This window comes from Fukomys damarensis, unplaced genomic scaffold (genome assembly GCF_012274545.1).
Source record: "Fukomys damarensis isolate Sample0158 unplaced genomic scaffold, DMR_v1.0_HiC HiC_scaffold_35, whole genome shotgun sequence".
Classification (NCBI taxonomy): Eukaryota; Metazoa; Chordata; class Mammalia; order Rodentia; family Bathyergidae; genus Fukomys; species Fukomys damarensis.
This window is the reverse complement of record NW_022900947.1, coordinates 9,707,896-9,734,968: the sequence shown is the minus strand read 5'-3', so window position 1 is coordinate 9,734,968 and position 27,073 is coordinate 9,707,896. Positions and strand designations below refer to the sequence as shown.

General features: G+C 43.0%; 1 protein-coding gene and 1 long non-coding RNA gene across 3 annotated transcripts in view; one reads left to right on the top strand and one right to left on the bottom strand.

The window, feature by feature from the left end:
* The window catches only part of C1qtnf7 (C1q and TNF related 7), a 93,860-nt gene that overhangs the window by 46,330 nt on the left and 20,457 nt on the right, over positions 1 to 27,073 (bottom strand). Inside the window, exon 1 of one of the 2 annotated variants that reach the window (XM_010641859.3) lies at positions 18,015 to 18,087. The exons of the other annotated variant lie outside the window; for it this stretch is intronic. The gene's annotated coding sequence lies outside the window, so the exon portion shown is untranslated. Of the gene's footprint in view, positions 1 to 18,014; positions 18,088 to 27,073 lie in introns of those variants that run through there. 2 annotated transcript variants of the gene reach the window in all.
* On the top strand, positions 831 to 22,188 carry LOC104874678. Its single transcript, XR_783839.1, has 3 exons — positions 831 to 1,324; positions 10,239 to 10,469; positions 20,693 to 22,188. It is a non-coding gene; the product is annotated as an uncharacterized LOC104874678 (long non-coding RNA).

Below are 27,073 nucleotides of genomic sequence, written 5' to 3'. Positions count from 1 at the left end.
CCTTTCATATAAATACATCTTCTTGTCCACTGAATTGAATGCTGTTGACAGCATTATTTACTACCCCTGAACAAACTTGGCTGATTTACGATAGATTACAGTGATCATCTATATCCTTAAAGAGCTGTGGGATCCACTGCCTTTAGGACTCATTGCAATCTATAGTCCAAATATGTTTTCCTTTCCTTTTTTTTTCCAGTCAAGTTTCTTTTCCCTTTTATAATTAAAAATGTGTGTACAAAGCATTTTTGATGAATAAAACCTGAATTACTGTGGGGCCTTGAGACAATGAAAGATGCCTTAGCTACAACCTCATTTTCCTAAAATCCAGCCTGCAGATTAACAGCACAGCAATGTCTCATCTCCAGAACTGTAGAAGGCAGGCTTAAATCCCTGCCCCACCACTGATTACATGGCCTCAGAAAAATCCGATAAACTTTCTTACCGATAAGAATACAAGGACAGTAATAACGTTTTTAATTCCACAGGAACATCAGGAATAGCCAATGAGTTAATATGTAGGAAAAGCTCCAGGGTACAGTCTGGTCGGGACAGTCAGCACACACTGTCTCTGTGAGTGACATCTCTATTCAGTCACTCACATCCTTAATATCTGAATACAGGCACCCTGTAGGACTCCTCTGAATTTATAGTTATGTAAAAGACATAGGTGATCACTGAATTAGTTCATAATTAAGATAAAGTGAGATTTACTACTGCTGTGACAGTATTCTGAGATTGCAATAGCTGACAATTGAAGGTTACTACAAGTTCAAGAACTGGGTTGAGTCTTTATGTGGGTCATGTCCTTTAAGTGGAAACAAGTCTTCATACATACATTCCTCCTGTCTAGAACATTATCTTCGCTCTAGACAAGAGGAAACCAAGGCTTAGATTATGGAGGTAGCTGGCCAGGTCACAAAGCAGCAGGCCCTGTAGGCAGATGACATGGAAGGCAGGGCTTGCTCACAGTCTGTGGGGCTTCCAGACATATGGAGATCTGCTGCCTACTGGCTCCCGCCAGGACAGACAGTGATGAGAGGCCAGGGTACCTGAGCTCAGCCTTGAGAGCTGGATAGGTGATGTCCACGCAGACAGAGGACCTGAGCCTGGGCCCAGATGGTCATAGAAGAGAGGTGCTGGGTAACTGCAGGTAGTTCACAGTAGAGAGTGTGAGGTCAGCGTTGGAGGATAGCAACCGAATAGAAGGCAGGAATCTGATAAAGATGCTTTGACATTTAACACAGCACCTTGGGTACCAATGAGAGGCCACTGACAGATATTAACATGAGTCTAATGTGATGAGCTTTGCCTTTTGTTTTTGGTAAGTGGATTCTAGCTGGGATTCATTAGAACCCTGGGTCCTTCCCAATTATACATGGAGAAGAAAGTGGAATAATCTTTATAGCCCATAAAGTGCTTTTTACTTGAGGCCATATCTAGTCATGATTGTAATGCAGAAATTGAAACAGCATGAGACCCATAACTAGCACTGAGTGAGTTGTTGGGTGAGTGACAGTAGCCAGAGCTGAGAAAAAAAAGGAAGAAGGAGTGGAATTGTGGGAGCGCTCATCTGTTGGCCTGGTTGAGGATGGTCTGCTCAGGCTGGGGGGAGATGAAGGTGGTGGAACTCTATTTTCCTGTGGTCTTTTGTGACTTCTTGGAAGTAGAATGTTGTGGTCACCAGCAGCCATAAACAAATGTTCATGTGCTTTGTTAACAGAACTCCTTAGCTGTGGGCTGGGCTTTAGCAGGTGGAGCCATAGGTGCCCTAGACTAATTTAGAATTAGGGTGAAGCTGATTCCATAGCATATTTTTTAACCCATTTTATGGGTTCATTGGTACATTTTAGTTATACCATACAATGACATTCATCATTAGGAACTCATACTTTTACATGATATATCTTGGTTCTTATTTTTCCCCATCCCCCTGCCCTTCCTTTAACCCCTTCACCCCTTCTTTTTAAAAGAATTGTACCACAGTGATAGGTGCACACTCATGTTTATAGAGGCACAGTTTGTAATAGCTAAAATTTGGAAACATCCCAATTGCCCATCAATTGGAGACTGGGTAAAGAAGATTTAAAAAAATAAAATAAAATGGAGTACTACTCAGCCATAAAGAATGAGAAACAAGCCATTTATAGCTAAATGGATGCACATTGAGGCCGTATTCTTAGGTGAAATCAATAGGACATGTGTAAATACTGAAGAGTTTCTCTGGTATGAGAAACTGAAAGTATAAATAGGGCTCAACGTGCATAATTGATAATGTGAAATAGGAAGAAAAGGGCTAAAGGGAAGGGGGAGTTGGACGGATAGGGGAAAGGAAAGAAGGGAAAGGAAAAAATGTGAGAAAAGGACAAACATGGAAACAAAGTCTCCCTAGCATATTTCTTGCTTTCACTTCTCAGTCAGCATATTTCCAAGCAAAGCCTTGAAGACCTTGGGGAGTGTTCAGAGCCCAGAGGGTGTGGAGTCCTCATTCACTAAGTCCTTGAGCATGAGGACCATGACTTACTCGGTCACACCTAGGGTGACCTGGAGCACCTGTGCTCAGCCATCACCTCTGGCACCTGCAGAGCAGAGATGGGAACCTAAGGCAGGTGTGGCGTGGAGGGCTGCGCGTGTCACTGAGAGCTCCCAAAGTTTTGCCTTCAGTGCCCTAGAGGCATCTCTGGGTGCTAGAAGAACAGTGGTGCTTCTGGGCAGAGGTCCCAAGGGAATTTCAGAGGAGGGCTGCTCTTGCTCAGCCCTGAAGTTGAGTAAGAGGTCCTCACTCAGGTAGAGGAGCCCTGAGCCTGGGCCCAGAGGCTGGTCGGGCAGGGAGGTAATTGTCATCAGTGTGGTGTCTGTGAGTGTGCCTTGTGTAGCACAATCTGTGGTGGTCCTGCCCCATGACTTTGGACCATCTTTGAGGCCATTTGCAGTTGCATTGGAAAATCTCCATCCACACTGACTGCTGCCTTGTGCAGTCCCCAGGGTTCCCAGGCAGAACAAGCCCCAGTTGTTCATGGTGTTAATTCACGGAGCACCTTTATAACTTCACTACCCTTCTCTGTCTGCTTTCCTACTTCTTGCTTTCTGCTCATGAATGACCTGCTCCCATTTCTTTGTCATAGGGCTTGCTTTGGGGAAAATAAAATAGAATACTCTTGTTTGTGCTCAGTAAATAAATACTGATTGAATACTTGTGGTCTGCCCAACTTCTCCAGATGGTTATTAGCTGCTGGTTCCTCTGAGAAAAGGTAATGTGCACCTGCACTACTTCATTTGACCTCCAGGTGGGGCTTCTTCTTCCCTGCAAGATACTTTCCGTGGTGCTCTGTGGCAGTTGCTGTCAGATCCCAGCTCCTGCCATTCAGAGGCGCTGCTCTGCTGTCATCCACAGCCAGGCCTTCTCCATCTCCTTCTCCTTCTCCATCTCCTTCTCTACCTCCACCTCCTTGTCCGTCTCCTCCTTCACCTCCTTCTCTGTCTCCATCTCCTCATGCCATTCAGAGCCCTGCTGAAAGGTGGGCATCCAGGAGCTTCTTGCTGATCCTCTGAGTGACACAGACCCTTCCTACCTTGGCCCCACCCACCCACTCCCTGCTCCTCCTGGCTTTGTGCAGCTGCTGTCTGATGTGGTCCATGGCTGCTGCTTGATTGTCTTTCCTCACCGCAAAGGAAGATCCCTACGGCCAAGAATTTCTGTCTCGTTCACTGTTGTGTCTTCCACGTCTGGAAAAAGGCCAGGACACAGCAGGCCCTCAATAAACACATGATGAATGAGTAAGTGGCATTGTCTCAGTTCTAATGCTCTTAGGTTAGTTATCCACTTGTCCCAACAACCCTAAGAAATAGGCTCTGACAGGTGAACTTCCTTGCATTGAGTCACACAGCAAGGAAATTACTCACTCCCCAGAATTTCTATAGAGCCTCTGAAACCCAGAGATGCCTGCTCCCCACCCTAAAAGTTCAGATTCAAGATCTTCAGGCTCAGGGAACCGGGAGTCTGTATTATAAAGCGCCAAGGAGAGAAAGGCTGGGGTTGGGAGTTTCTGGCCTAGAATGCTTATTTAGTTTTACCAGGGGGATTTAGCAGCCTAGGGTCTGTGGCTCTGGCCTCATAGGAAGGAACCTTGGGAGGGATTGTGGCTCCTGGACCTCAGGGTCTCTGTCTCTGCATGCTTTCATTGCAATTGTTATGGTGATTGTTTGGCTTAAGGGTAGCAAACTCCCAGGCTTTGACACCTGTTTCTGGTCACTTTCACTTCTGTTCTTTCCTTTCACTCAAATTCCTCTTGGAAATCTCTCCTGGCTTATTTTTATAATTATTGGTATTTATTGCTAAGAGATAGAGAAAGGAAACAGGCCTACAGGGAAGCAAGGAAGATACCCCCGGCCTAGCACCTGCCCCTTCACACCCTCTGTGCTCCCTGCCTCAGCCTCGTGACATCAGACCAGGAGCAGTAAGGCTGCATCTGGGGCACCTTGGAGAAGCTGAGCTGGGAGACAGAGGGACGTGGATGACCTCAGTCATTATGGGATGTGGAAGGCAGGGCTACTGCCCTCGGTGGGGCTGCTGTCTGTGAGGCAGCTGGAAGGGCACTGGCCCTGGGTGAGTCTTGCTCACATGCTGGCTGCCTCTGTCTCTGTCTGTACTGTGGGGCTGGGAGGATGGTTATGTCCACTCAATTCCGGAGCAAGAGGACACTGAGTGAGACTATGTGTATCTGTGCCTCCCTGATGTACAGAGCTGTGGGCTGTGGTTCCGGTGAGGGGAGAATCTTAGGCTCCTGGCAGGAAGTGGGGTCAGTTCCTGATGTCTGGATAGGTAGAGGGATTTAGGGAATCAAAAGGAAGCACAATTCCATGAAGTTTAGCAACTATGGCACGTCCCTAACATTTTTAGTCCAGTGGGTCTATGAAAATATTTCTAACAAATTCATTCAAACTCTGGTAAAGTCCTGCAATCCAAGATACTCAATTCCTGGATACTCAGGAACCCCTCCCCCCGCTATGTTTCAGGGGAAAGAAAGAATGTGAGTTCTAGCATGAGTCAGACTTGGTCTCAAATCTCACTTAGTCTACTTAATTCCTTATGTGTCAGGTTTTAACACAGAAAACGGGGGTAAGAATATCTACTCAGTGGTATAGAGAATCACTAATGATAGTTAATATTTATAGAACTTCAATATATCCTGTGCTTCACTTATATCACCACATTTAATCCTCACAATAATCCTTTGAGGCACTCACCTTATAAAGGAGTAAGTTGATACAACCAGAGGTTAAGTAACTTGCCCAAAGTCACACAGCTAGGGAGGACAAATCTATAACTCTTTGCTTTAACTCATTCTTGCAAATGACAACTTTGAAAACGGTGTCACCCGTATGGCTGTGTTAATGGAAATCCCTTTGCCTGTGGAGTCAACTACCCAAGGAACGGCACCTCTTCCCTCTTTTTCTTTCCATTCCTGTTTCCCCCCTTTTCAGCTCAAACTAAGGTCCCACCTCATCCATAAATCTTTCATCGGGTCTTGTTTGTATATAATATACAAATTTACTTGCACATATTTATAAGGAATATGTGTGAACATTAGGTCATTTACTTTTTAATACTTTGCATTGTGGCTGTGAGACACAGGCAATGTTATCTTTATTACTTCCCCTTCAGAGGCAAGAAATAGCCCTGCCCTTAGGACGAGAGGCTGATGGGATTCCCAGCTCTATTCCAATTTGTGCTGGGCTCTAGGGTTTGAGCTGTTATGCCCCAGTGAAGGATGCTAACTTTTGCTATTTGCCTGATCTTTTGTTCTCTCTTCTAGAAGAGTCTTCTAGGTTTCTTTTGAGACCTTCCCTGTTTTCAGTACTCAGCACCTACTGTACTGAGGTGAGGTTCCATCTGTCAGTATCTTTTTTTTTCCTCATGAGTTTATTGGCACATTTTATGTATACAGTACAGTTACATTTATTATTGGGATCTTGTACCTTTATGTGACAGGTCTTGGTTCTCATTTTTTCCCCTTGTCCCTGCCCTCCCTTCACGCCCACCTCCCCTCCCCATTTACAAACATTTTATTTCCATTTTTTCATTTTCTCCTATTTTTTTCCTTTCCCTTACTACCTTTTCCCTACCCTTCCCACTTTCCCTCACCTTTAGCCCTTTTCTTCCCATTTCACAATGTATCTGTCAGTATCTTAAGGCCACTCCCTTGCTCCAGTTGCAGTGATTAGTTGATGGGAGGACAACTGAAGGAGCCCACTGAGACCTGGCCCTGTGAGTCACCAACCCTGGGAGATGGTGCTCTTCTTTACTGGAAGGCTGAGCTACAGGAATGCGGACCTTCATGGTGTTCTTTCTCTCTCTCTCTTTCTGAAACCCTGACCCCAAAACAGTTCCTTTTTTGCTTTGATATAATTTGAGTCAGGATTCTGTCACTTTCAATTGAAGATATGCTAGCTGAAGTCCCCACAAAGATTGCCTCTTGGGGAGGGCGATGGTAGGAACTGTGGCTAATTGTTATTTCCTATTTGCATGATAGTGCTGGATACTAACTAGGTATTCATCAGTGCTTGTCAATTTCTTAATCATGAATTCAATTGGAGATTGGATACTTACAGGGAATTTTGATCTATTACCTTAAAAATCCTTACACAGTGGAGAATTCCTTTCTTGAGATTTCCAGGAAAGTTTGGAATAACTTTTCTCTGGGGTTTTTCCCAACTTGCTTTATTTCCCACTGTGACCAACTATAACTTGCATGGATATTCCCTGCAGAAAGCCATAACTTATTTTTAGTACTGTTTTTTCAAATTCTTCCCTAAGATTCCTTACCCCTTAAGCATGAAGAGCTAACGTTTTTGGAAGAGGAATGAAAAATTGGGGCATTATAGCTGACTCAGGGGGCCTCTTCTCAGGAGGCGGGTCACTGCAGGTGTGACTTGGAAGGGCGTATTCTTGTCTCTGGCTCCTCCTTTTGCTCTCTGCTTCCTGGCTGGCTGCCATGACTTGGGCGACTTTGTTCCTGCACCATGCTTCTGAAGCCAGCCAACTATAGACTTAAATGTGAGCCCGAATAAACTTCTCCTCCTTTAAGTTTGCGAGTCAGGTATTGAGAAAGTGACTGAGACTTTGCTCTCCCACCTCTTTCAGTCTGTATTCAAATCTCACCTTGCTGAGGAAGACTCCACTGCCCTCTCCTCTTTAAGCTGCAAACCGAGCCACTCCTCACCCCTTTCCTTGCATACACCATGAACCAACATACTTTATCTTTACCTTGCTTTTTTTTGTGTCTTCTCTCTGCTCCCCTAAGACGGAGGCTCCATGAAAGCAGGTATTGTTTGCCTGTGCTTTTTCTTGCTGAGTCCCAGGCATCAAGGACAGAGCTAAATGTGCATTAGGGATATGCATCGGTTAAATGAAAAAATTAAATAAAGGCTACAAAGTTGATGAACAGTGTTTGACTGGGTCTTGTGACCTTTCACCTCTAAAGTCTTTAACGCACTAGTTTATCGGTCCTCCAGTCTCCATCTACACAGTTCCTAAAACAAGCTCCATTCTCAAGAGATTGTGCCAAGTGGAGAAGCATCTTTTAATACATGGAATTTTAGCCACTGACTCCTGAGTGGGATCCCAGGCCCCGGCTGAACGGGGTTGGGATGTGGATGTCCTCCCTGCTCCCGGGGGATAATACAGAGCATCAGGAAAGGTGGCCCAGGGAATAGGAAGGCAAACAGCCTTTTCTTCTGGCTCCCAGGTTTTGAACACAATAGTCCAGTATTTTGAGTTTTCTGGCGAGTGAAACACAATGCCATAAATAGAATAGTCCTTAGTCAAATTAATTACATTTTATTACCAAGCTGTGATGTAACTTGTCTGTCCCCAGTTGGGGCAATCTAATGTACAATATAAACTGTAAGGTAGATGGCCTTCATGTAAGTCCACGTTAGTTTGACCTGTGACTTCTTCCTCTTGTGACCTGTCATTGTTTTTGAGAGTTTCTGGCCAGCCTGCGGGTGACCAGAGCAAGGATGACAGAATCCACTTCCCCTCAGCTTTCAGAATTTCAGTTAGAATCTGCCAGGCACTCTTCTGCTCTGGACTCTGCCATAGCTCTCCTTCTGGGGGAGTTCAAGCCTTTGCAGATGGTCTCCTTTCACTTCCTTTGACCTCACCTCAGCCCCAGGGCATGTATCTCAGCCACCCTGGTATCCTTGCTGTTCCTAGAATTGGCCAGGCATAGTCCACCCTCCTCCTCTCTTGCTTGCTACTTTTCATTCCAGAATTCTGCTCCACACGCTGATTTCATTGAACTCAGTCCTCCCTGCTGCACACTGCCTTGCTGCCTTGCTTCCAGCTCTGTTTGGCCCACCTGTCTAAAGCACTGTACCTGTCCTTTTCGCCACTTTCTTCCTCATGGTCCTTCTATCCTGTATGTCTTTGTGCTTTGTGTGTCTATGTACCTTCAACTGGATGCTAAGGGCCCGGAGCTTGTTGGCTATGATCACTCCCCAAGTGCCTACAACTGTGTCTGGGACTTTGTAAGTATGTAATAAATCCTGGCCATGTGGGTGACTATGACTTCTAAAAGATAAGCCAGAGAGATAAGTTCTTACTTTTAAGAGATTGGGGAAGGGAGAGAGAGAGAGAGAGAGAGAGAGAGAGAGAATAGTGTTTTCAGTGAATCCTAAATCCCAAGTTCCTAACCCTTATTTTCACAGGAAAAAATTCTTTGTGGGAGCCCTGAAGTTCTGGCTGGATCTGGACTCCTCCCCTCATTGTTTGGGTGAGGAGCTGTGGGACAAATTGAAGAGGAATCTTGAGCTCCAATACCTGCTGTCGTCTGTGTGCCAGCTGCCTTCAAATCATAGCATGAAAGGTCCCCCAACCAACCTTGTGATTTCAAACAATCAAAGGAAAACACTAGTTCTGAAACACTGGAACCCAGAGACTTCACTTGGCTCCGAAAAGCTTATGCTTATTAAAAATTTTCAAAGGCCAGACATAAAAATGGCCCATGTTTTTGATTATCTCTCTCACTTGTCATGTCAGGAACCATTTTTACAACACTGAACACAAAAGCTCCAGAGTTTAGTTTTCTTCCTACATAGCCTCTTTCTGGCAAGTTTCCAGAATTTTCCATATCCATGGGTCACAAAAGAGAGACTATGTGGTCAGAGAATGTCTCTAAGTGTAGGCACTGGGTCAAAGTATTTTCAAAATGAGTCTGAAGAAGTCATAGTTTAGGGCTATAAATACAAGTTTCAGAAAGGCACATGTGTTTCACTTAAAAGGCAAGTATATGGGTAGTGCTGTGGGCTATTTTTATATGAGGTCTACAAAATTCAATCTGTCAAAGAGAGAAAGAAATGGGTATAATTTTCTTTTCTAGTGTTTACTCTACACCAAGCACCAGCCTAGGGTTCTCTCAGTACACATTAATGTGCTCACTGTCTTGATGTTAGGCTACGGTGACAGTTTTAATCTCCTAGAGAAAAACGGAGAGCATCGTCATAGCCTGTGAAATTTCCCCACCTTTTTAATTGATTCACATTTCTGTCCTTCTTCACTTATTTCTCTCCTGCTTAGTGGATACAGGGTTGAGTCAAAACTGATCCTGTTCACTACCAAGCTCTCTACCCAGTTGGTTGTCCCATTTGGCCTTTTGCCTTTCCCAGATCCCTTGGCCCAGTCTTCTCCCACTCTCTGATATAGTCAGTTTCTACTACTGGCTGATCATTTTCAACCAATACAAGCGATCAAGTCTCTTCCATTCTGAAATAATCTTGACTTGCCTCCTTTGAGCCATCTCTGACCATCATGCATCTCTGTCTTTCCATGGGAAGTGGACCTGGGTTAAAGTATCTTGCAGGATGAATATGAGGTAAAGAAAGCAAATTGTCTCTCTGCAGGGATGCTACAGAGGCTGCTACTTGGAAGCATTCAGATGTTTCTGGCCAACTGTTTCTGCCTTTAATTTGTATCTTCAAATTGGTAAAGCTCAGAAATAACTTTACAGCTTTGGAGTATAGATAATGATTATTTTCAAACTATACCCACTTGAAAGCACAGGCTTTAGATTGATTTTCCAGGTTTCATTGTTAGAGTGCCCTAGCTGAGGTCAACCAGAAGGCAGAGACTGACAGAGGTGGGTGGGAGGGGTGGATGATGTGGACGCACATTATCTGAACGGGGAAAAGTGCTGTAAGGGCACTGGAGGATACAAACTGTTTTGTTCTCTTTGCAGTGACTGGTATAGAAGAGTCATGGAGAAAGTTGTTAATGTCAGCCAGGGAAAGCAATGTTTCCAGGAGAACTTTTCAAGATGACATTTCCAGTAAAGACTCGAGTCTCTGGGTACAAGCACAACTACTCTGGGAACCAGACAACTCAACCTAAGGCAGGAGCTTCCTCTTCACCTCTGCCCTGAAGTTAGCAACACTGGGTGCATGAAGATTATCAGTTTTGGGGAAGACAGGTGATTACATGCTTCTCACAAATATTACAATCACAAGACAGAAACCACTAGGGCTAATGATTTGTAACATCCACTATGATTTGGATCATGATTTGCAAAGCGATTGGAGTTCATGAGGACAGGGACAGCAAGAAATACTTGAGGAGGTTGCTCCATGAGAAAAGAGAGCATGATCTTGGATTTCTGATGTTTCTCATGAGGCCAGAGCAGTGAAAAGCTTTCTCTAATAGAGCAGGGATTTGTGCTTAAATCATCTCTGATTTGATAGGTACTAACAAATATTTTTTCAATGAACATGAAAAAATCAATTTAGTTGTACATGGGCTAGGAAAGGGTGGTCTTCCTGCAGAGAGTGGGATTGTCTGAATAGCTGTAATCAAGCAGAATCCAGTCTATCGTCTAGGAGTAGGTATAAAGATATGGAAGAGATAGTAATGGAAGAAAATTTGTCGGTAAGTATAAGGTGAGAAATCAGGTGAGAGATTGAGAAGTGTATTGGATTCATTATGGGCAACAACATGGTAACAACTTCTCCAGTAGAAGGAAAGTACCAAAATCATGCTCTATTTTGTAGCTTTTATTCATCCTCATGGGAACTGTATTTCAATGATTTTCACATCAGACAGGATGATGGGTGGGACAGACTCGCTCATTCCTTTTTCTAGATAAGAAAAGAGAGAATAAGGCTAAAGGGTCCATAACTGAATTGTGCTCCAGAATTGTTTTCACCTTGCCATATTAGAGTGAGGAAACATTGGCTAAAGGCTACACTGTCGGCTATGTAAATCTGTGGACTCTTTTGGCTTATTCACTAGCTCCTGACTTTTAGATTTTGCAGTGGTGACTACAAGGTGACAAGCTTCGAAAATCCATCTTAACTGAAAAGATCAGAGTAATGCAGCGAGAGAATGAAAATAGAAAAGAACCCAATTGGAAACCTGGCTCCATGGTTAAGACGAGGATAATGTATTGAAACAGCCCAGAGGCCCCGTGAAGGCTTCATTTCACATCCCAACAACACAGAACAAATCCCACCAATTCTAGGAATTATATCCCTTGGTAACAAACATTGCAGTCACTTCTTTAAAATGTCACCAAAGGACTGTTTTGTAACAAGTTGCAAGCAGATGGCACTTTGAAGCATACGATGCATCTTGGAAAACAAAATTGCCTCGGCATTTTTGTCTGGTTTGCTAAGATAAAGTGATGAAATCCCAAACAAAGCAGCTTGGTGTGCACTGACAGGGAGCTAACACCTTTCAGGGGATTTGCTCATATTTCTTGTCCAGGGTTGGCTCTTCAACTGTCAACTCTGTCTCAGTTGAGTTTTGTGAAGTTTTATGAATTTGTTGGTTAAGGTATAAAGTGAGGGAAGAGTGAACTACCATTTCCTGAATGCCTATTGTGTACCAGGCTCTTCATACAGTATACAGCTCATTTGATAGCTCATTGGATTTGAAAGCACTCCTATGGGTAGCTATTGGTGCCCTCATTTTCAATACAAAGAAATGAAGATCCAGAGGCATCTGATGCCTGGCTATGTATACAGCCGGAATTCAGAGCTGAATCTGACACCCCAATCCATTTCATCAGGTAGAATTCTGTCCCTTCCTGCCTTTATCAGTTAATCTAAAAATATTTCCACATCCAGAAGGGTTAATTATTAAAATAGATGCAAAAAAAAATAGGTGCAGTAGGTAAAATGTTTATGTAGTATAGTCTTATTTATGTATCAAATTCCAAATGTATAGTTTCCAAGCATAGGGATTTATAGCATATTTTGATAAGTACTCACTAAAGACTCATTCCAACTCCCTTTCCCCTTGCTTTCTTTTCTATATGAAAGCCTGGGAAGCAAAATATATGGATTTTCAGATTTCCTTTCAGCCAGGCATGGCTATTTTATGTTTGGGCAATAAGATGCTTGTGGCAGGTCTGGGAAGAGGGCGTCTCATCCCAAGTTAAAAGACAAGGTTTGACAGGGAAAAGATCTTTTATTTATTGTATGGAGTATGAACTCAACCCCATACGCACAGAAGCTATACTGACACCACAGAAATGAAAGCCAGGTGTTACAGAAAAGTACAATCCTAACTGATACATATAAGAGAGTATTAAAAGTCATTCCTATTTTCTAACAGTGCTTATTTCCACGCCAGGTTGTGCCCTGATTTGTATATTTTCAAAACACTGGAAATTAGACAATATTTTCTTTGGAATGGTGTGCATTTTGTTGGGCACAAACTGGAACCAAGCTGCGTCCCTTCTTGGTTGTGGGAAAGTGGTCAGAGCAATCGTAATCCAAGAGAAAATGGCTCATCTGGGTAACTGGAATACCACTTCTGCCGAACCCTCCAGTATAGGGTAGCCCCAGGGAGGTCAAAAGGGCTAGACTCTGTATATCCCTGCTATTTTTCTTGGTGTAGGTGTAGATTTGGCTTTTGATTGGGAAGTTGAAAGGAGAACTTGAAGAATCATTTTTGTTTTATCTTTTCACCTTTGAAAAGGACCACACTGAAGTCACATATGATAACAGATCTGGTTTTAATAGACCTCTGAGGAAGACAGTTCCTCAGCTTCTCCCCTCAGGAGAGCATTCAACATTTAAAATCTTGCAGCACATTCTTCTTTTCCTTAAATAGAATGTGTATTGCATGCCCTTTATTTTTCTAAGGCAGTGTGTAGACCAGAAAGTAAGCACGATGCACAGCTGGGCAATCTAGGGTTAAGAACTAGCTAGTGAGTGTCCTGTGGTTTAAATGCACTGGGCATCAGTCCCTCCGCTGTAAAATAAATGAGGCAATAGCTGCACTACACTCGCTAGGGTCATGGTGAGGAGCCAATGTATGTAAAATGCTGGGGACATTACTTTGCAGCAATTCCCTTTTCTCCTCCGCTCTCCCTGGGCAGCAGCTCACCACCATTCTCTGGAGAGCCCTGAGAAGTATCGTGAAATTACTCTACAACTTTCTCTACTACGTGCCAATCAGCTTCAAGTTTTAACTCTCCTTTCTGTTCTTACGTTTCCTTGAATCTCAGTTTTCATTTCAGTCCTTGAGAACTTCATTTTCTAAGTAATTTTTAGAGATGTGTTTTGAAATTTGGGGACATTTCATGCAAAGTAAGAGAAAAAAAAAAGCAAAAGAAAAGAAAAGTTGGCCTGTGCATTTTATATTGCTGTGCACTTTGGCTTCTTGTTCTGGGTTGTGGGTCCAGAAGTTGGTCTACGTTATGGTGACAAAGGCAGAGTGGAGCAATGAGACGATCACCTGGACTGTGATGGCCAGGGATATTTTGGCGATAAGGGCTCGATTAACTGGAAGACAAAGCCCGCTTTTGCGCAAGTTCTCTGAAACATGGCCTTCACTTTGGGGAGACACTCTCTCAGACCCAAGTGAGGTCTGCTGCACCATTTTAGGAAAGGAAACATTTCAGACTAGGGATTGTTTTTAAAAGCTGTGCACATGGCTCTTGGCAAATAGACTGTTGGATCGGCTCACTTCTGGCAGCTTTGCACACTGGCTGCATGAACATATGTACAATTTCAGAGTGAAGCCACACATGAAGTAATTGTGAAGCCACACAATTCATCCTTCAAAATCTGCCATGTGGTGATTCTTGTCTGCTCCAACAATGGGATCGCTAGAAACTGTGATGACTTAAGCTTTTCTAAAAATCATTAATTAATCTTCATTTACTTAGAACTTATTATTACAGCTATGATGAGGAAGCTCAGTATTTTAAATGCCAGGAAATAGAGTACAAGAACAAAACAACTACCATGGTAGAGTTTGATTCAGAGAATTTCCCCCTTCTCTTCCTCCAATTATTCATAGAACAAGATACTGAGGAAGAGAGAAAATTCCAGAGTAGCCCCATAGATTTAACCCAGCTCTGTGACTTATAGGTGGAGAAACAACCCTAGAAAGAATTCCAATAACTTTTCTTCTTTCAGGTGTTCAGTGGCCTAACCACGGCTTTGTGTCACCATGTTTTCTTATGAGTCAAATCAGAACTAAAGCAACTTCCCCAAGAAAGCATCTTAGCAAAAGAAGAGTCCCCTTCCCAGCACCTGCTAGTCCTTCTGTCCGCCACCATCTCTTCCTTACCTAGTCTCTGAAGTTGTACTCTAGTTTATAATTTTGTTGTTTGTCGGTTCCTTTAAAGTGTAAGCTCCAGGAAGGCAGGGCCTTTGAATCTTGTTCACTTTTTTATAGATAGAATGATGGGCACATAGTAGGTCATTGATAAATACTTGTGGATGAAGGGAGCAGAGCTAAAGAGGAAAGGAGATCTTTTTGTTATGCACCTGTCATGCTAGGGCACTGTGGTGATTGCTTTATGTCTGTTACGTGAACTTAAGAGGCAGGTGCTCTGCTTGGAGTCTTGAAAAGAGGTAAAGAATTCAAAGCCAGATACAGTTCCCTTCAAATCCCAACATTTACCACCACAGGACATTATTTCCACAGTTCAGTGGTCCCTGCTCTGTGACATCTTCCATGACCTCTTTCCCAGATGTCGAAAGTTCCCCAGATTTTGAGCATGTGTTTGGCAGCATCCTTTAGTTTTTATCTATTTGTGCCACAGCCATTAGAGTCTTCAGAGAAATCACCTGAATACATTTATTCAGCACATTAAACTCTCTCCATCGCTGGTTTCTCCTTATAAAGTAAATATGTTGAGTCACTTTTAAAAAAATAGATACTATGTCTTACTTCTAACTCGTTGGGGAATTCTACTGAGTTGTACTAATTTTCAATGAAAGGAGAAAGAAATCTTCCCATCTGTGATCACTGAAGCCTGATGCAATCGAAGGGGTTGATGAGAAATTGCTGAGATGCTCCCAAAGCTTAGAAGGTGACATGTGCCAAAAGATGAAGAAAGCACTGGAATATCAACAAGATAGTAAATAACCCTGAAATACTGTTGGTTCTAACTACAGGATAATCCTCACATTGGCGTGGAGAGAGAAAGCCACATCTCTTGTCCTTAACGGAACATTTTACCTTCTTTAGGTGAAGGTCAGACCACATATGACAATCTCCACTTTTCTCAGATTAGAGAACTGGCTGAGGAAAATGTCAAAGCTGACACACACTGGAATCATCTGGAGAATTTACTAACAAAGGGGCAAAAAGTACCTGCGTTGATTAATAAGTTATTGACAGTGACATTTCTCTTCAGTTAGAATCTCACTCTTCTCACTGGGCAGGTGTAGACCTGACCCTTTCAAAGATCAGCAAGAAAGGAAAAGCACATAGGGTCATGAGAAAAGCCCAGGCTTGGAATCTGAAGACTTGTTTAGATCCCAGCCCTGTTAAAGTCAGGGTGTGTGGATTTGAGCAAGTTTCTTCACGTCTGAGTTTTGCTTTGTTGGTCTGAAGTCATGGAGGTCAGTTAACATTTACAGACATGGGCACTGGGAGAGTAAAGGAATGTGTGAGAAGAATCAAACAACAAAAGGGAAGCAAACAGGGTGGTTAAAAAGTGGACTTTCTCACTTATCATCAAAACTGATCATTGACTTTCAAATCCTAGCCCTGCCTGTCATCCACCTGTGTGGCCATGGAGGAATTAACCTCAGTAGGGTTCATTTTTTTTCATATGTGAAAGAGATAAAACAATACCCACACGTACTCCCAACTTACCCTATGCTATAGTAAGGGAACTGAGGCCCAGGAGAATTAAGTAACCACACCAGGATCCTACAGAGGCCAATCTGGCTTCTGTCCTCAGGCACTCTGGACTCAGATCCTGTGCTCTGTGGCAGGGACCCTTCCCCTCTACAGAGCAGGTGAGGACGCCTGGCCAGTCAAGGGCTCAGGACGTGGGCCATACTCAGTAAATATTTCCTAATCCTTGAACAATTTCCTTTCACATCCCAGCCAGCAGCCAACTCACTTAGCTATTGTTGGTGGAAACATGAGCTTGATTAGGCTGCATAAAAATGACAAACATGTTTATCTAAGACCAAGTGCTGTTTCACATGTGGTTTGCATTGCTGTCAGCACACTAGGAATAGAATACCTATCTATTAGATAAAAGGGGAGAGACAGGTTAGAGATCAGCTCAGTCTAAAGGCCAAGATGACTTCATTAATGAAGGGCTGTCTAGGATTGGGCTGTTGTTACAACTTCCCAATAACTGGAACCTTTCCACTACCTGGAGCCTCTGAACTTCGAAAATGCCTCAAGTACATGACGATGACGATGACGATGATGATGATGATGGATGTCTTAGGAATGAGATTCCTCTCATCATGGATGCCCATATGTGAGCCAAAAGCACTCGGAGAGAAGAGGGGAAGTCAGACCATCAAATAGAGTCGAAGGCTATTGTTCTTGTTCACTTCGGCATATTTACGGAGCTGGGCAAGTGGAAGGGAGTACTCTTTAGGTGGAGGTTGTGGGGCCTTACTGTTTAATCACATATAAGGACACACTGAGAGACACAGTCTGGTAGTGGGACAGAGGGTGAGATCTTGGGACCCAGGTTCCATGCAGCCATAAAACTTGGACCCCTGGAGAAGCACACAAGCCAAGTTCGGTGCCGTATATGCCTGTGATCCCAGTGGTACGGGAGACTGAAGCACGAGGATGGTTAAGTTCAAACTTTGCCTGAGCCACTTAGCAATACCTTGTCTCAAGGAAAGGAAGGGAGAGTGAGGATATATAGTTCACTACGAAGGCTCTTGTTCATTCCTTAGCTCAACTGCCACATAAAATAAAAGACACAGGGTCTTGTGGACAAAGCTTCTTCAAAACAAAATTATTTCCTTTAAGTTAGTTCTACTCCCTCCTTTATTTCCCAGTCTTTAGCCACAATCTGGTTTAAAAGAAACACACTAATACGGTGCATCACGTATGAAATTATGCAATGCATTTCTATAACTGCTATGAATTAGAACCCATATATTTGCCAACAAAGGTTAGCTACTCAGGCTCCTCCAGTGCAATGAGCACGTTATCCCCCACAGTGGGAGGACACGGCGAGCACACTGATTAAATCGTAAAACAGAGTAAAGGGCACCCTTAACCAAAAATAAATTGAGCATTTTTTTAACACTACAAAGAAGTCACAGAACAATATCCGTTTCAATGCTTTCTTTTTCCTCCACGAAACTCCCACTGAACATAAAAGGAAGGAAGTCTTTTAAACTCGAATTCCACAGGCACAGCCTCGATAGCCACTCTGTTTTTCAGGGGGAGGCCACAGAACCATTATGGCTGTGCCTCACAATGTCTGTGTCTTCTTCAGCACAGATCTGTTGCTGCGAAGGATGGAGCAGGAGCGTGACCGACAAGGGCTTTTCAAAACAAACGTTTCCCCAGCATAGCCCAGCCAGACGACTTTCACTTTCCCCCTCTAGCTCGGCAGAAGCATCTCCCAGAGATGCTTTATTGACTAAGCCTCAGTCACTAAACACCCCAAACATCAGAAGAGACCCAGAGAGATGTAACAGCACCCTGAGCCAAGGGACTCCTCTCTAGGAGGAGAAAAGCATGAAGATGCTCTCGTGGAAGGGAGTGCGGGAAGTTTACTTACAGAGCTCGCAGGGCCGTTCAACAGCTGGGCTCTTTGAACTCAGTGCGCACAGCTGTGGAGCGTTTGCTCAAAATCCTCTTCCCTCTGGCCGCGAGGAATTCTCATAACTCTTTGTGGCTTCAGATTGGTAAGTAATTTCCTGATTTGTTTTCAAAAGTGTTCTCCAAGGCTTTGTATGGTGGCAGAGAAAGGGCGCATGCAAGACCACAGCATGCAGAGAAGTCGTGACCACTCAGCCCTCCAGATTGCTTGAAGGAGGCTTGTGGACAAAAATAAATATCCTCTTTTATTTTCTGGCTCACTCCCCAAATCACACTTGGGAACAGTGCGGACTTGACGGTGTTTGTTTTAAAAGTGTGATGTTGAATGCCTTCTCATCTTTCATACTGGGGAAACCAAGGCACTTCTAGCTGGTCTTTGGAGATGGGTTGTTGTGATGGTTTCTTACCAGCCATTTAAGAGGCCATAAAATTCAGTCCCATCTGTGGATGGTGGGAGGAAATGAAGCATAGGGCTTGCAAGACTCCATCAAGGACATAAGTCAGCAGAAGTACTGGAACAAAAGAGCCTCATGACTGCTGAGCCAGTGCTCTGCCCCTGTGTAGGAGGCTACAGGAGACACAGAAGTTTGAGATCTGGCTCCTGACCTCTAGGATACAGGCTGCTGAAGCAGGTCTCTCAGGATCTGAGCCTCAGTTCTCACAGCTACAAAATGGGATTCGTAATGATACTGATCCTTGCTTGGTCATACAGTGAGGTGATAGCTGTGAAAGATGTTCCTCAACCATGGAAGCTGTCGTGCCATGTGACGGAATTTCTTCAGCATGGCCACATCTCTGTACACCTTTTCTCCCTCCCATTTTCATTTTGATGTTATTCTCCGGGATGGAAGAAGCCACTGAGTTTTGTAGGAAAAATAAAATACTAGGGTAGGACGTGGAGAAAACTTTTGGCCTTGGTAAACAAGGTTGAGGTGAGTTGAAGGGTATATTAGTTACTTTTCTGTTGCTGGGACCAGATATGTGCCATACATGACTTAAGGGAGAAAAGGCTATTTTGGCTCATGGCTCAGAGGTTTCAATCCATGAGGCAGAGAAAGAGTGGTGGAGGGGTGCAGTGGATGGAGTAAAGCTGCTCAGTTCATCGTGGCTGGGAGCAGAGAGAGCAAGAGAGCCAGAGAGAGAGGAAGGCACAAGGTACAAGAATTCACCTCTCTGGGTCCTGGCCCCTGTGACCCCCTCCTCCACGCACGGAGCCCCTCCATGTACAGTACATTCAACAGTGAACTCATTAATGGATTGCTCCACTAATGAGCTTAGTGCCTCCATGGTCCAATCACTTTCTGAAAGCCCCACTTCTGAACACAAGTCTTTTGGGAGATATTTAAGATCAAACCATAGCAGGAACATTTGGTGCAGAAAGAATACTGGATGTGGAAACAGAAATGCCAGGGTTCAGCCACTGTCTAGAACACGTACCAACTAAGGGAGCCTGCAGTCCTTGACACGTTCCGATCCATGGTTTCCTCTTTGGGGACACAATCTCTCATTTCACCTGGCTCGCTTCACTGTGCTATGGTGTGGGCCTGTTGGGGCGACTAAGTCATAAGGGTGATGCCCACATGAACAAGATTAGTGAACTGTGACCCTTCCACCCTTCTGCCACATGAGGATACGTGGTTTGGCCTCTCTGGAGGATACACAGCAACAAGATGTCAGCTGGGAAGCAAAAAGCAGGACTCACCCGATACCAGACCTGATTTTGCCTTGATCTTGGACCTCCTATCTTCCAAAATTGTGAGAAATAAATTCCTGTTGCTTATAAATTAGTCAGTCTGTGGCATTTGCTATAGCATTACAATTGGACGATGACAGAGATGACTGTACAGAGTCCGACTCATAGAAAAAATCATTGATGGGATGGTCCCATGTCTGTTTCCATGCCATGGTGGCATTGGCTCCTTCTGCATAACTGGAAGAAATTTTTTAAAATTACTGCTCCTGGCTTCAGCCTTGACCTTAGTTCCTTTTCTTTTCATTTTTAAGGAGCATCTTTCACCTTTCTTCCTCTGTCATCCAGTTTTTTGATTCTTGTCCCATAATACTTGCCCCTCTTAGTTCTTTTTTGTTAGAGTTCAAATTGTCTATCTAAAAAGCATCCACAGAGGCTTGACCTAGACAGGGCCATCTTTATCATCAAAGTAACACAAACACCAAAGGAATCAAGATTAGCTTACTCTTTGAAAATGTTCAAGCCCCAAATGTAACTCATATTTAATTATTCCATTCACTTCCTTTGCCGTTTCATACACTCATTCTTTAAATGCCATTTCTGTTAAGGAGCAATTTTCTAATTAAGCCTTGTCTGTGTCGTCTCGGGTGCCACATCAGTATGTGTGTGGGGGTGGCACAATGCGGTCTGCAGCAAGTGTGGAGAAAGTGCGGAAAGAGATCTACATGGACGTTACTTCTCCTCTCCCTGAATCTTTAAAGCAAATCGAGAGGCTGGTGGTGACGTTTCCAGAGTCACAAAGCCGATAGGACGAAGTTTCCAAATGCAAACTGTGATGACCAGAATGCTGCTCTCTTCACAGCACACAGCACGTCCCACCTGAGTTTTTTTTTCCCCCCTCTATTTTTCCTTCTTACTAATTCCATATTCGGTTGTTTTGTCCACAGCATGAAAGAAGAAAAAAGGGAGCAGAAGGAAGCCCCGTGGATGTGCGCAGGGTCCCGGCTGAGCCGAGGCTGACAGCTGGGGAAACGCACCTGGAACGCCCTCTCCTCGGCCCTTCCCAGCCTCCTCTGTGCTGATAAACCCTTCTCAGTTCAGACTCAATCACGCTTTCCTTCTGTGGGGAAGACGCTTCGCCCTGCTCCCTACCTACCTTTGTCCTTTCTTGCTATATTCTCGCATATCCTCTACTTAGCTTCATACATTTTTCTCCTTTTATCAGATTTAGGATTAGATACACTTTTCTTTATCTCTGTAGCGGTTATAACAGTATTTCCATATTTCCAAAATCATTTGTACACCATCTCTTTCCTTGATTAGTCTTTTAAGGGTCCTGAAGTTGGGGATATTTTGCTCACCAAGGTATCTGCAGTCATTAGAACACGAATATGATAGCTTATGGGGAAGAAAGGGAGGACACGAATAGTACTGAAAGTGTGCTGCGCGAGTCACCTGCAGCAGTGAAGAACTGCAAAATTATGCCCAAGAGGACAGAGTCCTGGGCCCTTTATGAAGTCCTCTCTGTCCCAGCCATGTACTTCTCTTTTCTGTTTTGCATGCAGATGTAAAGGTTAGCTAATCGGGATGAGTTTCTTGGAGAAAAGAGAGGTAGCTGGGGAAAAGGTCTTGGGGCCCATCTGTGGGCCTGCTGGTCAACCTCCGGCGTGCTACAAGGTCAGTATAGCCTAGATGTCTGCACCAAGGGAAAGTCAACATTCATTTTCTTTGAGAGAGAAAGGACCATGTTGGGAATTATCTTATTTATGAATTTCTTTTATTTATAAACTGAAATTTTTGATTAATTATCTTTTAATCGCCTTTCAAAGTCCAGATCATGAATGAACTTCAAGAATCTGTAACTATCAGTGAGTTGGGATCTGTGCGTTCAGCTGAGTGTCAACCCTGGCCCTGACCTCCCCTGCTCTGCTTCTCTCAGAACAGGGACCGGAAGCCAGGAGCTACATTTCCTGGAATCCCTTGAAGGCAGAGTCTCAGTCAGGGTTGTCCAGTAAGGACCCCACGAGGGTGTGAAAGACAATGCAGAAGTGGAGGTCACTGCTTTTGTTGGCTGCTGGAGTCAGAGTAAGGACAGTCAGCGGATGTGAGGTTTGTAGCGACTTCAGCTGAAAGTTTCCAATCACATACTTGGGAGTGGCTTCCCAGCCATCCAGTACATTTGGGTTTACAATAAGCACAGTTTTTCTTTAACTGTTGCTTCCACAACCTCTTAAAGGAAATCCTTTTTTATTTAGAAATAACCACAGACTCCTAAGATGTTGCAAAAGCAAAAGCAGTCACGTAACAATAAAAACATGAACTAGCTTCACTCATTGTGACATCTTACACTGCTATAATAGCAAAGCCAGAAACTGACATTAGTGTAACTATGAACTAGCTACAGATCTTATTTTGTTTTCAGCAGCTTTTACATAGACTCACTTGTGTATCTTGTAATCAAATACAATTTGATTCTGTACACAAGTGTTCTACATCTCTTTCAATTTTTTTAATGCTTTTATTCCTTGTCTTAAATCTCTACTTAGAGTGATGCTGATTTCCCCAACTAAATGCTAGTTGATATGGTTTCCTGATGTAGCTCACATTTGAAAAGTTTCAGTCAAGCTTTGTTGCTTGCATTTTATAGTGTTCTTTCATGTATTCCATTAAAATATTGTTCATTGACATTTCTTCACATCCTTTTCTTTTTAACCCAGGGCATTGCACATTTAAACTACTATAACAAATTTTTAGCTTTTTGTTGGGCTTTTAGTTGCTCCATTCTCAGAGTCACCTGCTATGGTTTGAGTATAGTTTGTCCCCTCTGAAACTCATGCTTAGCTTCACAGGCCATTGTGGCAGTGTTGGGAGATGGGCCTTTTAGGGGGTGAATAGGCCATTTGGAAGGTTGAGTGCAGTACTTGCAGGACTGGATTAGTTATTTCCAGTTGTCCTAAAGTGAGCTCGGCCCCTTGGTTCACTTCTGCCACCTGCTCTTCCTACTTCTGCTATGCTACAAAGTAGCACGAGGCTCTCATCAGATGTGGCCGCCAGATCTTGGACTTTCATTCTCCAGAACTGTGAGCCTAAATGAACTTCTCTCCTTTATAAATTACTTAGTTTTGGGTATTCTCTAGCAGTCACAGAAGCCAACTAAGACTTCATCCTTAACAGTTAAAAATGCGATGCTATTTTAATAATTCCTAAATGATGAAATACTTACATTTGATAAGGCAGGAAGCAAAAATAAAAAGGTATAGCTATTAGATAGTGGAATGCAAAGTAATGACCATTAATAGATAATAAAAATATACACCTAAACAATGCAAGCAATTATTTATTTTGTAATTTTTACTTTTCAGGGAACTGAACCCAGGGCCTCACACATGCACTATCACTGGGCTACTTCCCCAGTGCAATGCATACAAATTAAAAAGAGCCATTAGAAATCATATATATTCAAGAAGAAACATAAGGAATCTCTCCAACGTCAGCACAATCCTATTAAGATGACAAAAACTGGCCAGATACGAAAATAAACACACAAAAACAGCTTTCTCATGATGAAAAATTCGGAGACTAGAATGCTCAAAAAGCAAACAAAAAAATCTAACATCCAAAATGATGCTGGTATCACTGCAGAGGAAAAGGAGACTGGCCCCTCTCTTGGTCTTGTGAGCGTACGCATTTGACTAAATGTCTCAGTTGCATACACTGACTATGTTCTGCTTTTATATATTAATAAACTTTTAAAAGCCTGGGTATTTTTCTTTACTTGAGCCCTTCATCAACTCAATTTGTGTACAGAGACACACATCTTGTTGAAAGTGACTGTTTCACCTTCTTATTTTCCCTCTGAGTCTTTAATCACAAGGGACCCTTTGTCTTTTCCTAATTAAGATGCATTTCCTCTCAAATTGCCCTGGTCAGCAGAGATGTCTCTGGTTCCAACTTAAAAAAAAAAAGTTATTTTTCATTATTTCTCCTAAGGCAGTGGATCAACTTGAAATCACATATTTCAGAAGGCAATCTTAGCTGTAGACTCACCATTTACTGGGCTTTTCAGGATAAAGAAGCTGTGTTCCGAGGGTCTGTGCAACCTTCCCAATCTCAAACAGTAGGGCTAAGAACAGAATCATAGCTAATATTTGTTATGTACTAGTGTGACTCACTCATGCCGCTGGGCATAGCCTTAATTAATCCTCACCATTGCATCAGTAGAAAATTTAAGTCACTTATTCAGAATCTCAAGGGTACCCAAAAGTAGTGCCAAGATGAGCACCCAGTGGCAAGGCTCCAAGCCTTTCTTCAGTGCCCCCACAATTTACTGCTCTTCTCATGGGTGATAACATTTTTCTTCCTAATAAGATTTCAAGTACATTAATGTCTGAAAATCAGCCTGGGCCTCTGGATGCTGATGTTCATGGCTGCACTGGCTGCTTCAGTGCAGGCAGTTTGTCTAATTTATTTATTTTTGGTACCAGGGATTGAACTCGTGACCTTCTGCTTGCAAGGCAGAAGGCAGAACCACGGAGCTAAATCCCCGGCCCAGTTTGTCTAATTTAAAAAGTCAGTTCTGTAGAAAAATAGCAGGGAAATAAATGGTATTGGTGAAACTATACAAAAATAAAAATTGAGAAAGTGATATGGGAAAGTCAAAATTTAGGAAACTCATACGAGTGGGAAATTCCAAACACATGACCTTGACTTCCTGTTGAAAAACATTCAGTGAGGGAGCATTTTGGACTTGACTCCAAAATGGAGTTAATTCTTTAGAACTTATACTTTAATACAGGTAACAAAAATTCTTTATAATTTTGAAGTCAGCAGAGTATAATTTTGAAGATTCTTTTTCAGCAGTAGTTCTTCTTTGAAGCCTGGAAACTGACTTCTTTTCTTTTTTTTTTTTTGGTACTGGGGATCGAACTTGGGACCTTGTGCTTACGAAGCAGGTGGCGGAACCACTGTGCCACATCCCCAGCCTGAAACTGACTTCTTAACAATTGTAAGATTTTGATCGAAGACATCAAACACAGGCCTGGCTTCAAAGCATACTTTGGGACCAAGATGCATTTCCTAGTTTACATTGTTTACTTAGTGATAATATTGATTCAAAGAAGAAAGGGATCCTAAATCTCAGCAATGTCTATTATTAATAGATGCATCCCCTGTATAAACAGTTAAACCAAAATGTACCTTAAGAGAACCCAGGCTCAGGCCCTTCCAAATTCTAATCTTTTCATCTCACATCTCAATCCTCACCATGTTTTATTTTTTTGCCTCCCCACCTCCGATTTTTCCGTTCCCCATTCAACACATGATTATACGGTCTCAACAAGCCCACAAGATCCACATAAGCACTTCTTGTACTAATGAACAGTGAAACTTCTACTTCCTTGGTAGATTTAGATAAGTTTATTTATGGAGGCTGGCTTGTTTTAGTCAAACAACACATGATACTGTAGCTACTTTTGGCAAATGCAAGCACTGTTTAAGTCACATGTTATCTGAAAGCTGTACATGTTGTCAAAAGAAAATAAAAGAGAAAGAACATGATAAGAGGAAAGAAGGATGATCAGAAGAAAGGAAGGATAGCAATGGGGAAAAGATAGGGGAGAGAAAAAAAAAAGAAAAACAGTGAAGAGAAAAGAAAAAAAAAAAACCAACAGCTGAGTGGGGAACTCAAGATGAAAGATCCTGAAACTCCAAATAAAACAGACATAGTCAACCCATCCTTCCGTTGGGGCTGTCCAGGGTATCAGATGTGCCATACCACGTGTTCCACCATGGGTATCACAACGAACAAACCAACTTGACAAGACCTTGTTGTCATAAAGATTTACATTCACAAGTACCACTTTGGGGCAGGGTGACCAGTTGTACTGATTTGCCTGAGACTGAAGGGTGCTTCTGAGATGTGAGACTTTTTGAGGATAGGATCATTCACACAAATCTGGATGATTTTCTCTGTGACTGGGCGTGGGATTCCATTGTCCAAACCAGGAAAGTGTCAGGCAAATTGGGAAAAGTTAGTCAGCTTGGCTCTGAGTACATAAGTAAATTTATCTCACATGCTCTCTGAGCATTGTGTGGTAAACCCTGGATAATGTTATCCTACATGCCATGGGCCAGGTGGACAACTTTTCCTCTCTGTGCAGTATCCTGCTGCTCTTTCCTGTCTCATGTGGTTCAAGTTGGGCTATTATGTGTAGCACCTTTTACACCTGTTACCTTCTCCAAGGTGTGTAAGCCACTCAGTCTGGGAAGGGCATAGCAGACTGCTTGACACAACTTGCAACTGTGATTAGTTGATGAGTGTGCAACTCAAGAACATAAGAAAGGGAAGCACCTTTTGTTTCTGGCCAAGACTGATCGTCATCCTCATTGTGTATGACACAGTGAAAAGATAGAGAAGGAAGGAGGAGAAAGAAAGAGATGATATCCAGAGCCTCATTTGAGCCCCTGGATCCCACCCACACACGAAGCTAGTGCTGTTGCCCAACCACCTGAGCTAAATTGAGTGTTCGCTTTTTTTCTCAAGCTACTTTGAATTGGGTACTTGTCATAAAAGACCAAGAGTTGTGATTAATAGACATGCACAGCTCCTTTATTCCTAACTCGGTCTTGTCAGTCAGGCGCAATACTGGCATATGAAATTCTCAATAGCTACAATCCTTTGACTGCAAACAAAGAAATTTCATTTGGTTCAATGCAAGTGTTATAGGACCAAGGATGCACACGAATTAGATGGCAGACCTGGAAATGAAATCCAGATCTGTCCAATTCTAAGGTACACGGTATATTTCTAGAACTTATACTGTCTGAAAAGGGAATCTGTTAAGTGATGTCCCATCTAACGTTAGGTTTGACTCATACTCTGTGGATGAACGTATGAGGCCAAACACCTGCTTGTTTGCTTCCAAAATTCCTGATTCATCAAATGCTTCATGAGAAGAGGTCAGACACGAGTGTACGAAGCTAGATGGAAAATAATATCTGCGGGTAGTGTGAATGTATGTTTCGCAGAGATGAAGTTCCAGGTGATGATGATATGCCAGATTTCAAGTTCACTCCAGCTTAAGTTTTCACTGACAGTTAAGAGGTGCTATTCCTGCCTCACACAGGAGAGATTCTTTAACCATTCTACTCTTGGTACAAAGAGACTGTTGAACCGTTTCCCATAACTCAAGCCCAGCACTTTTAAACACCGCTGTGTCACTGAGATAAGCATCCTGGGTATTTTCTTTTATCATCATCATCCCGTCCCATATGCTTGACTACTGATACAACAGAAGGGTGCTTGTCCAGGAAATATTTATGGTGGTGTT